Here is a 9,580-nt window from a genome sequence, read left to right as displayed (position 1 = left end):
TTACTTTAACCCGTCCTCTGTGCCCCCACCCCAACGCAAAAGGAGGGAAAGAAGATAATAAGCTCTTCCTTGGGTGTTCTGTCTAAAACATGTTTGCATTCTTTGAATTACTTTCATTTTTTTAGGTTTGCATAAATTGTGTAACTTGAGTGCTTCGATTATCCAAAAATAGGTAGCAGCAAATGTTTTGCTGAGCAGTGCTTCTTGTTTCTTCCCTTCAACACACCGGGTCATGATGTCTGCTTAAATGTAAGCTGTAATCCACCTCACAATGAAAGGTGATAGCAGACAATAAGCTGTGACATTCAGCTCCCTAATAGGCTTATGGAGACAGACCATAGCGTAGAATATCATAATCGAAACAAAGGTGGAATCCACTGTTATGCTAATAGTATTAATCCATTTCAGTAGCCCAAAGCCCCCCCAGTCCTTCAGTGAGGCCATCAATCACCAGCGGCATTTGTTGGGACACCACAGGATCCGCTTAAAGCCTTCACACTTCCACAGACCCCTGAAAGCAGTCCCCTGAAACCGAAGGATCTCTGCTTCGCTTTTGTTCACTATTGTGCTTGCACTTCTCATGCTCCCTATAAATTACACATCTGGAACCACTGGTGAAGGTATGCTAAATGAGTTGTAAAAGAAAGTACCCACCCTTTTGGAGTAAGAAACCAACAGCAAACGGAGAGTAGTAAACAGAACCAAAAGAGCTCTGTGTTACATTCTTAGGGAAACGGTAATGTAATTTAATACCAACCCTGATGCCCATGACCCTTTTTTTGGCCCCAGCCTTCCCCCCGTCATCACATTTCCTCCCAGTTCCCCAGTTTCTTTTAAATGAGCCCTTTATCAAGATGCTGCTCAAACAGTGGGGTGTGTAAGTGGGCAAGTGGCTCCTGGCTGTGATTTAAGATGAGCTCAGCTGAAAATCCTCAAGAGAAAAAGCGCCAATGTGCCTATTCCAGTCAAGTATGTACAGCAGCACTCAGATCCCCACAGTAAAACATTAGACAATTAGTTAACCATTTCTGCTGTGTAAGTATTTTTTTGAATAATTGTTCTTTGTCTCTGTCAAATGGTGATAAGTCACAACTGATTTGTTATTTCATTTAGAAAAAAGACAGATTTATTTTTCATTTTGTGCCTTTCTTGTTTGCTACTTTTGCTATGATTACTGTTCAGTAAACAGTAATCATATAGCTTGAAAGAAAAATCAGGAGAAGATCTCAAAAACAACACATCGTGTCCTGATCTAAAGAAAATTAGAACTACATGAGAAATGAATTGATTTAAAATAGTCTAGAAAGTGTTTAAAGTCTTTTTGTTATGGCTTGGGACTCCAACATATTACAACAAGCACCATTATCCGCAAATGGGGAGAACATTAGATATTTTGATTGTTGCTGGTTTAACAAAATTACTCCAAGAGAACATGAACAACTCAACCAGGAGGTCATGAAAAAGCCTCCTGGTTGAGCACTTTAAATCACTGCATCAGTTGCACAAGATCAAGTAATTGTTAATAATTGAACAATAAGAAAGAAATTGGGAAAAGTGGGATAGTTCCAAGGTAAAAATCACAGATTTTTTACTTTAGTAAATGAAACTATTTCAAAAGTGCATTTTCTACTTACTTGGGTTCTCTTTGTCTGGCATTGAAATGTGTTCCATGATCTGAAACATTTAGATGTAAAGAAAAAAAAAAAGTAACCGGGCAGCTTTTTTTTCACAAGACTACATTGGCATCTCAGGAAATAAACAAGACATCAGAAAAGGCAAATCTGCCAACCAAGACATGAAGCGCACGCTTTTAGTAAGACTAGACTATGATCACACTGCAGGCAAATACAACCGAAATCCAAATTTTTTCCCTTGTACTTAATCTTAATCTGACTCCCATTTTTTTTCTTTTCATATTTTGTCTTGCCATTACAAATTTGAGCTGATAAATTGACTGATTTTTGTTTGAGGTAATGATGAATCTTCACCATGAACAAAATATAAGAATTTATAATTTCATTAAAAATTAATTAATAACTGTAAAGTTCCTGTATTTATTTATTTATTTATTTGTTTATTTATTTTAACAGATCATTTTGATAGCATCTCTTTGTTGAATCCGTGGGATTTGCTGAACACAGCATTGTCGTGAGTGGAGCTCACATTTGAACTGAAAAGTATTTTCTTTTTAAAGAGAATTTTGGATTGATAAGATACAGTGGTTTAAAAAAGTGTTCGCTCTCTTCCTAATATTTTTATTTTTTTGTATTTTTTTGTTGTTGTTTGTCACATTTCAGTTTTTCAGAAAATCTAACCAATTTAAATTTTAGTCAAAGACAACACAAGTAAATTAAGTTGTTTGTTATTAAGGGAAAAAAGAAATCCAAACATAAAATGTTCTGTTTGATTACCCACTAAACCTAATAATTGGTTGGTCTACCCTCAGAAGCAAATGAAAGTAATCAACATTGTCTCTTCTGGTGTTAAATTGTAAATTTCCAAATTTAGTAGCTTCATTTGGCTTTCATTTTATTCAAAAATCCCAACTCTCCAAGCCCACAAGAAATGCATTATTTGTAACAGCTTAAGTAGAGCTTCGAACAGGAAGTTATAAAATAGCAACTTGCAAGATGTGACAGCCAGTTATAGGACAAGCATTTCTTTGTTGCAAAGTAATAATTAGCACTGGATCTCAAAAGATCCTTTGTTGAGTTTTTACTTAAGTCATAAGGCCCGACAAAAATACACGGGTACACTTTGTTCAAGGAATTAAATGGTTTATATGGTGAAAGAATAATAGAGGAGTCCCATTTTTGTTTAGTTATTTCAACAAATGAGCTGCAAGCACAGTCACAAACACATGCATGTTATAATGCAGAATTTATGGCGCTTTGGAAGTGGGAGCCATAAATCCTTCAAAGCTCAGTGATTGGCTATGTAGGAGGGAGTCTGTCTTGAAGTGATTTCATGAGTGCAGAAGAAGGAGGGAAATTAAAGTAAAGTTTGGAGGAGGAGGAGGTGGAATAGTGGGAGGATGAGTGGGAGGAGATTTAATTTCAAACTGCAGAAAATGTTGACCGTTACCACTCTGAGCTGAGCAGCCACTGCACTGCAGCCCTAAAGTGAGCAGGATAAAAGAGGGGTAGGTGGCAGTGGGGTGTGTGTATTTGTGTGTGTGGGGGTGTGTGTGTGTGTGTGTGTGTGTGTGTGTGTGTGTGTGTGTGGAGAGATTTTGGGAGCTAACAAAGGAAAGCACAGGACCAGGGGTGAAAGTAGGTGGGTACGGTCGGGTACTGCGTACCCCTAAAAGATTTAGTGGGGGTACGCAGTACCTGCAAGAGAGGAGCGGCTGTATGCTATCAAAAAAAAAAAAAAAAAATCAATCAATCAATCAATAACTTGATTAGTTTTTCAAGAACAATCTAAACCACAACTTAACCAGTTAATAAATAGCTTTTTCCCCATTTCACATTGTTTCTTAACTGTTCGTGCTTTACTAGAGCAGCGGTGCAACACGTCGACCGCGGGAGGTTTTGAGTCGATATCGGCGGTAGATGACAAACTGAACGCCACCAGGTTGCTGAGACCAGCATGTCCTCCTCTGACTCCTTATCAAAACGTTCATAACTTTAACAACAACAAAAAGTCAACAAAACATGTTCAAATTAATGACGCAACAAAAATAACTATCTCATTAATTATTGTTTCAAGCAATTCTGTGCGTTTCGCTTCCATTATCAAAATAACTAGCAGAGCAGGAGTTTAAAATTAACTAATCAACCACCGCTGTGTTCAGGGGAGCGCTTATTAATAATCGCAAAATAAATATCAAGCCTGAAAACCTGCTATCGTAATTGACTTAATGTTATGTTTTTAAAGCAATCTCTGCTGGGCTTGGGAGCGCAGGCGGTTGCCACGGCAAAGGGTGTGCTTAAATGACGAAGAGAGAAGGAGGTGCGCGAAAAGGTGCTAGTGGTTTAGAGTTGGTCGCCTGTTCAGGTTATTTTACCTTTGTTTACCTTTGCTGTGGCGCATCACAGCCGATGTAATTTCTGAACGTTCAATAAACAACAAACTTGGACTAATTATCTCATTCAACTGTGAGTATATGTCATTCACAACAAACATCAAACACGGTAAGTTTCATTAAGTATTAACAAACAAATGGCTTCTACCGCAATAATTATGTGAAATTAAATTAATTGTCTAATATTAAAAACAAAAAATAGTTTGGGCATCAGGCTTTGAGCTCAGAGTCTGAGAGACTTTTCCTCCATCAAACTAATATTGATGTTGATGAGACTTAATGATAACCTTTTTCAACCTTTGTGGCTTCACTGTTGAAAATGAGGCTCTAACATTCACAAATGACAATGAAATAAAATCCAGTTCAACATCTGGTTTGAGGTGATTCACCTGGAACCTGTTGGAGGAAAAATATCCCAATTTCAGAAGATGTGCTTTTAACTTAACAGAGCTGGTTCCTCCTATCAGTATGAGAGTCAGGGTGAGGAGGCCCCAGACATGGAAAACTGGGATGCACTCCATGCCATGATGTTCAAAATTTAGGTCTCATGGCTTCTCAACATCTCAACATTGCAGCAAGTGGGCTGAGGGAGATACAGCTTCATTTTGTAGCAATTCAAGAGCTAACCAGCTTTTATCGCTTATATATTAACATGTCTAGCAACTACGGTAAGCAGCCACCGACTTCATTTTCGCCCGTAGAAGAAGAAGTGCGCGGTGCATGCTGGGATAGTCAGAACGCTGGTTTGTAATCTATTAATAAAGTTTAACTGACCTATCTACCTACCGACCGTCTAGAATCAGGTCATCTGCAGGTCATTTAGAACCACGTTCTCCATGATCATGCTGTGCGCGAACAGAGAAGGGTGACCATCGTCCGGGCACCCCCCAGCCCAGTCGCGGAAGGCTCTCCTTGCTGACCGGAGTCAGACTGTTTTGTTGACATTCACTTTAGTGCAGCTCCATCTAGTGGACGCATAATGTAACTCCAGCCTCTATTGTAGCGTCTATTCTATGCGCCTTATAATGTGGTGTGCCTAATAGATGAAAAAAGTTTTAAAATAGGCCATTCATTGAAGGTGCTCCTTATAATCCAGTGCGCCTTATAGTGCGGCAAATACGGAAAAAATACACATTATATATATATATATATATATATATATATATATATATATATATATATATATATATATATATATATATATATACTTTTGTCATAGTACCCCCAAGAATTTAAAAGTACTTTCAGGACCAATGATGTCAGTCCTTATTAAAACATAATGTGAATGAGGAATGTCCCTGTGCGACTTCTTTTTATGGTTTCACAGTTCAGTCTAGGTTTGCTTTATGTGTGTACTGTGACCTGTAGGAATGCAGCACAGCCTTGAATGTTACAAGCCACACACCCCCACACACACACATGCGCACACACACCCCCACACACACACCCACCCACACACACACACACACACACCTACACATGCATACACACAAGAAACAAACGCATATCTTCAAGCAGCTGACCTTCAGCCATTACTCCCTTTCCTGCATCATGTTTCTCTAGCTCTCTAACTTTGCTTACCTTAAACTGAAATGAGCTATAAATAAATAATTTTCATAATTTCTTTCTTTGTTTTCAATTCTTGCTTGCTATGATAAGTTTGGCCAGAAGATGGCCTCAGTAGACTGGTGTGCACTTCTTACTGATTACGGCTAGTTGTTATCAATATGTGATTCATTCTGAGAAATAATTAGGGATTTACCTCCTTATGTATTTAGCTACTTGTTGCTTAGTGAGAGCAAACTCTGGATGTGTGTGGGTATATTCTGGTAATGCTTGATGTATTTAACTGAAGCAGCAGGAGACTTATGTTTGTTGACCTGCTGAAAGCTCCAGCAAAGTTTCAGGAAATTAAAGCTTGATTGTGCTGTATTTACCATCTCTTATGTAAAGGTGTTTATACCATCAGTTATTAAAAAAGGAGTAAATTGTTTCAAATGTGAAACATTTGCCATTAGCTAGCATGTGGTTATAACACCAATAGTCTACTTGATCACTTTTGTTTTGTCCACATTTTCATATATTGTGTAAAGAGATCTATTTATTCTTTCACTGCAACTTCAGTGTGCAAAGATGCCAAGTCCACTCTTGTTTATACATTTGTTTGTGAGTTGAAAGTCCAGGGATTTTTCAGTTCAGTATTCATTCCACAGATAAACTCACAGTTTGAATTATTCTTCAAGATCTGCAGTCTGCGCATAAGAACTGTTTCCCACCAAATGAAATATTCTGATCAGGGAGGAGAGGTTCTAATGCTCAGCACTGAGAAAACTGGAGAGTCCACAGAAAGGAAGCCTTACACCATTACGTTACTTGACATCACATCATATATAATGTAATCACATCAGTCATGGGTCAAGGCAGAGTAAGATGTTATGACACCTGCCACAATTTGAAAGGAGAATCATTTCCGAAGGGTGTAGAAGCTCCATAAACTTCTTTGTTCTCAACCGGACAGAGTCTATCAGGAACATGTCCTGCAGGTTTTTCAGCTGTCAGTGGAAACGATCTGAGTCCTAATCATCCTCCTTCCTGGGTTTGTGTGTGCAACGGAGGTAAGCGAGAGGGAATTGTTGGCTGCAGAGTGTTGGTGCTCTGACAGGTTAAGAGTGAGAAGAGTCAAGGCGAGAGGTGAGAGCCTGGCAACTGTACAGAAGACCCTTCCACACACTGTTGACACCCAACTTGAATCTGACAGGTACGGGTGGGGAAGGCTGTCGGTTCACATAGCCCTCCTTGGCCCCCCGTCTTTGTCTGCTCTGCTTGCCACAGAACCCTGAGGGTTGCACATAAATAATGAATTCCTGTTCCCTATGGCAAGTGCTGAGGAGCCTCTATATGCTGCTCATATGCCGTACCAAATATTGTCTCTATTGTTTTTTTCATGTGGCAGGTCTCTAGACCTATTTGCTTCAAGAGCTCAGTTTGTTTTCAGGATCAGTCGTCAGTTGCATGAAATAGTTTTCTAATACTGGAGAGCTCACATTGATTCCAAAAAATTATATTTCCATTAATTTGAATAATTATGGCTTGCAGTAACGCAAAGCCTAAAATTCAGTTTCTCATAAAATTTCTCATGTAAACCAGAAAAAATGCAGGTGATGTGAAAATTATCCAAAGGAAAGCCAAAGCCTAAGGAGGATAAGCTACAAAAGGCAGGTCCTAAAAATTCTAATTGTTCCAAGTACAACAATGGAAGATTTGGCGGAAGAAAAAGTGTTGATGTTCAAGTTACAATACGAATTAAAGAACATTTACTGGTGAATACATACAGTTATAGCCAGTTGACTATTTTCCATATCTATTCCCATAGAAAAAACCCACAAAATCGCATAAAACAACCTTATACACTATATATCTCTACCTATACTGACATGTGTGCCATAAAAAAGGTGCAGGAGTTACAGTGATAATCACAGTCTTGCTAAGGCTGTGAAGCCAAGCTGATTCAGGAATTTGGGGAAATTCACAAGGGATGAACCATGCCAAGCTTCTCTTAGTGTTTAAATCACAGAGTAGCTTAGCACCAAAATAAATTAAAGACCTGTTTGGAGCATCATCTCTTCAGAACAAATGTCCAGAAAACCTGCAAACAGACGAAACACTGAGTTCCTTTAAATAGAGGCTAAAGCCCCACCTGTTTAGAGCTGCTTTGATTCATAATAACTCATTGATTTATCGATGTATTTGATGTATATTTGCTTGAGGATTTGGATGAAGTTATTTGACAAATGTTACTTTTATTGCTTGCTTCACAATTGGTGGTGTGAAGCACTTTGAACTGCCTTGTAGCTGAAATGTGCTACACAAAAGAAACTTGACAATGACTGAGGTAAACCAGAGAGAAAACATCTTTCCTGGTTTTAAGGTGAATTTGACGTATTACATCATTGTACAAAGTCTTCTTTTTAAATGCATGTAAAGTCTAAAGTCTTCATTGTTTTCTACCCGGAGCACTTCTTTCTCTGTGACCAAGCTTTATGGAGATGCTGATTTAATTTCATTTCCAGAAGGACATAGTACTAAAAGTACCAAAACGTGGTTTAACTAATGTAACTTGCTAGCAAACTCTCGCTGGCCCAAAACCCATAGAGAAATGATCAGTCATTGTCAAGCGATAGATTAAACAAAACCACAGCCAATGATACAGATAAGCTGAAGGCAGCTATTAAAGCAACCGGTGCTTTCTCAGCAGAGCCACCGGCTGATCGCCTTTGTGGCATGCTGCATTGATGCAGAATCTCATTTAAAACGAGCCCAACCACGCATTGGCTGGGTATGCTGTACTGCACATGAACATACCTTTCAGTAGGCACACATTTCTGCATTTAAGATAAATTTTCACTTGTCTTCTGAGGTGTTCTAAACTTTCAGAGGAAATGGATTTTGGTATTTGAGCTCAAAATGATTTGTTTCCCCAGTCCACCACATTAAGGCACTTCCTGAAAACCTCAATTTCCCACATAAAGAATGAGAGAGCAGTTTGTCATCATCCAATGAGTTGGTCTTTGTTTGCTTTCCCATCGCCAAAGAAGAATAAACAAGTTGAAAATGATTGTTCAATAAAGGCTTTACTTGTGTTTGATCTGAAAATAGAATGGCCCTTTCTTTTGGTGGGCTTTACATAAAAACAACACGTGCATTTAAGTCTAACCAAATGCACAAGTAAATTCCTGCCAAATGTGGATATCCTATAATCTAAGTTTTGCATCGTTTCATTTGCTTTACAGTAAATATATTTGTATTTTCTTTGAGTTCTCATAGGAAAAAAATAAATTTTAATTTTGAAACTGAAACTGAACTAATTGGCTACTTCTGTTAAGAGATTCATGAGTGTTAAAGTTATGTGTCTGATATGTTATTAGTTTAGTTATTCTCAGGGAAAATTAGTTGTGCAAAGCGTAAACTTATAATCACTGAATGATAGATGCGCTCCTGGGGGTTTCAGGTCAACTCTGTCTTGCATTTGGCCACTTTCCCATGAAAGTTCAATATGAGTTTTCTATTAAATTAGGATGCTAATGATGGTCTAACACAGTAACAATAGATTATCCTGTTATATGTGGCAGAGCTCACATTGACTTTAAAATTACCTCACAGCGCACAGCTGAAGCGGCAGAATTTTGACCAGAAAAGTGTGTTTTTATTTTTAACAAATAGTTTTTTGATTTACATATGACTGCACTATGAATGTTTCACAAAAAATAAGAATCTTCTGACTTTTTACTTGTTTTAAACAGAGGCAAAAATGAATCTCTCCAGGTTTATTTGGGAATAGCACGAAAATAGCACCTAGAATACCTTTCTACTGTATTGAAGAAGTGATTATTTTTCACAAATTTCACCATTTCAATCATTGGTAAAGTTGCGAGCATTAAAAAAAGAAAGAAACAGAAAGTGTTATGAGCCTCTTGAAGGGAAACGAAATGTCACCCGTCCCTCCATTGTGAAACACAGACTGCACTAATAAGTGAAGCAATGAAACAAATAGAA

The sequence above is a fragment of the Poecilia mexicana genome, unplaced genomic scaffold (genome assembly GCF_051168715.1).
Source record: "Poecilia mexicana isolate PSO_F unplaced genomic scaffold, ASM5116871v1 scaffold_5, whole genome shotgun sequence".
NCBI lineage: Eukaryota > Metazoa > Chordata > Actinopteri > Cyprinodontiformes > Poeciliidae > Poecilia > Poecilia mexicana.
The sequence above is the reverse complement of the archived record's forward strand: the minus strand, read 5'-3'. Positions refer to the sequence as shown.